A 3,203-nucleotide genomic window follows, 5' to 3' on the forward strand; every position below is an offset into this window, starting at 1 on the left:
ATGAAACTTTTCCTAAAGATGCCCCAGATCTTTGGATATTAGTTATGAAAACCTTGAAGTTTAATGATTAAATTGCACTGGCCTAGTGCTCTCGGAGTCAATCCCAGCACATTCAGTGTTTGACAGGAAGTGTCTGATGCAAATTCGAAAATTTGCTCCTGAAACTGCTCCTTTTTTCTTTTTGCATTTTTGAACTGGGTGGCTCCTCATGTGTCTAGCTCCAGAGAGGCAAATAAAATTCAGAATGGCATAGCCACGAGGGACCACAGCTTTACGGCATGAATTGTGATGGTGCTTGGGAGTCTCATCCTTCCCCTCGACCTTCCTGTCTCGCTTAGAGACCAAGAGGCCAAAGTCCTGTCTGTGCTTTGACTTCTATTCTACTGTGGCTTTGCTCTGCTCTTGACTGAGGTTTATATGCGAGACAGAAAAATATCTGACTTAGAAAGGTGCATTCTTAACTCTGTTTTATTTCTTTAATTCCATAGTATCTAATTTCTTTAGTAAAAGGCAAAAGATTTATACGATCTGAAGAGAAACCAGAGTATCATAGTATCTTATTTCTATCTGATTCTTTTTATTATTTATAAATCTTGTCTTGAGAATATTGTGAGTTTAGAGATCAGATCCTCACAGACTGAATGCTGCCAGCGATGATGGAGTGACCTTGCAAGGTTACTTTTACCTTGAAGAGGTCATCAGGGTGTGAGCCTCTGCTCCTCAGTCTCAAATTTTTGTCAATACTGAGAATGAACCCATTTCAGAGATGAACTCACATTGTCTAAGCTTATAATATGCATAAGGTGATAGATAAACCGAGAATGCTGATATATTATGTGTGTGATCTTGGAAAATTCCACTAGAAAATAAGTTCCACAAAAGGCAGAGAGTCTGTTCTCTGCCATATCTCCAGTGCTAGTTCAGCGCACAGTGTGATAGGTGCTCAGCAAATGTGTGAATGCATGATTTAATCCCTCATTGCCAGTTTTCTCTGTGTAAATCAAGTACCATGTATCTCACTGATTGTTTTGAGAACCTTGAGAACTAATTTATAAGCACTTAGCATGGTATTTGCCACAAAGTAAGCATTCAGTAAATTTCTCATCAAAGATTGACACGTATTAAGTTTTTATTTTACTTCTTGCTTATTTTACTTGAAATGAAACATCAATTCTATTTGCTATATATATTTGTTTTACCCCTCACTCCTTTGGGGGGCAATTAGTTTGAAATATGAAAATGTACATTGAATGTTCACTGTGTGGGTTCAAATACAATGCTTGTGCCATGTAGGAACCTAATCCAATGAAGGAAATAGACTTACAAAATGACTGTATATAATAGAAGACTACATATGGAGCTATAGAAAAAGGCATGGAATAGGGCTGGGGGCATTCTGAGTAAGGGCAAGAGGGTTAAAGGTCTATTTGCTAATAAAACTGTTGCTTATGCTGAATTAGAAAGCAGTAGGAAATATATTCCTGACTCATAAAAGACAAGTGATGGTTTAAAGATGGTACTATTTTCAAAAGGTTATGGTTAATATAAATTTTTTTCATTGTCTCATATTCTAATTCTTTGAAAATTTATAATCTATATAGAGTGTTGCATGGCAATGCAGAATTAATCAGAGTGTTTAATCAGTTGGAATATTCTGTTTTTCAAACTATTTTAGACAAACACATTTGAAACTGTTCTACCAAGAATAATACAGTTCTTTTTTTTAAGTTTATTTATTTATTTTGAGAGAGAGAGAGAGAGAGAGAGCACAAGCAGGGGAAGGGCAGGGAGAGGGACAGAGAGTGAATCCCAAGCAGACTCTGCACAGTGTGGAGTCTGACATGGGGCTTGAACTCATGAACCACGAGATCATGACCTGAGCTGAAACCAAGAGTCAGACGCTTAACTTACTGAGCCACCCAAGAATAGTACAGTTCTACCAAGTGACATCCTTTTGTTGTATAAAAACAAAACTAAAAATTAAAGAAGTATACATGTAAATATTTATTTTTTGGTAATTTATAATCACAGTATCCTTGGCACTTGGAGGAGGAGATAGAGACAGAGATAGATGTAGATATCTCCCCCATGGTCCAGACAGGCATGTTTCCTTGTCTCTTCCTGTACAGCAACTGTCTATCCTGTTCATCATTATACTGGCCTCCTTTGAGTTTCCAGTTTTATTAGATTTCCCCATTTGGGGTGGACTTTAGTTCAAGCTGATTTCTAACAACCAGTCTTCTGAGATCATCAGATTTCTCAGGAGTAGCTTGATTTTTTATATGAAATCAGCACTTTTTAAATGTTGCCAATCAATTCCAACTTATTTGTTTTTAAAGTGCTATACAAAAAAAATTTACCAAGGGCCATACATGGGCCTCAGTGTATTAGCTTATAATCTCTGTTCTAAACAGGCTAAGCCATCAACCCATGTGTGTTTTATATATACAATGTAGAATACGTTTTGCTAGCATGCATCTGTTAGATACAATATCCACAAATTTGGAAAGAAAAGTCCAATTTCAGATTTCTTTTTATTTTTCTTTATAAATGTACATGTGTCTAGATTTTTTTTGGTTCCGTGAATATGGTCACTATACCTACAATATAAGGAAATGTAGGGCACAGTCCCTGCCCTCAAAGAATTTTTATATCCTGTGCGGTATAGAATGTGAGATGGATTGAAGCATCAAGAGATTTAAAGAAAGAAGAACACCCAGGAATTTACTAGCTCAGTCTGGGTCTGTTTTAAAGGAGCCAGAGGGAGAATGGGTGTGATGGCACTAGAACGAAAGGGGCAGATATCTGATGTTTGCAGGAAGTTGTGACAAGAATTGATAACTGAATAGATGTAGTGTAAGCATAAATGAGAAATTGTATTTGTTCTTCTGTAATTGGAAAATCCTAACCAAGCATCGTGTTGCATGACTATCCAAAGGGGTCCCTTCAGTGAATTTGGAAGGAAATAAAAAAGCTCAATGTCACTTTCTTTTCAGTTTGTTCATTTCTTATAAACCAAAAGCAATGTGGAAGATTTTCTAATTTATAAAAGGCTCAACAGATATAATAATTTACATAATTAAAAGGCAGGAAAACCCCAAGTATTAGGGGAAATGTTTTAGCTGATATATTCATGTATATTATCCTCTTTTATTATCTTCTCATTTTACAGGATTGCCTTTCTTTTTTTGAGAGAGAAAGAG

At 36.2% G+C, this 3,203-nt stretch overlaps 1 pseudogene; it reads right to left on the reverse strand.

Moving 5' to 3' along the window:
• Positions 1-422: 422 nt before the first annotated feature.
• On the reverse strand, positions 423-548 carry LOC131505751 (U5 spliceosomal RNA; annotated as a pseudogene).
• Between the last annotated feature and the right edge of the window lie 2,655 nt (positions 549-3,203).

Source organism: Neofelis nebulosa, chromosome 2 (genome assembly GCF_028018385.1).
Source record: "Neofelis nebulosa isolate mNeoNeb1 chromosome 2, mNeoNeb1.pri, whole genome shotgun sequence".
In the NCBI taxonomy this organism is placed as follows: Eukaryota; Metazoa; Chordata; class Mammalia; order Carnivora; family Felidae; genus Neofelis; species Neofelis nebulosa.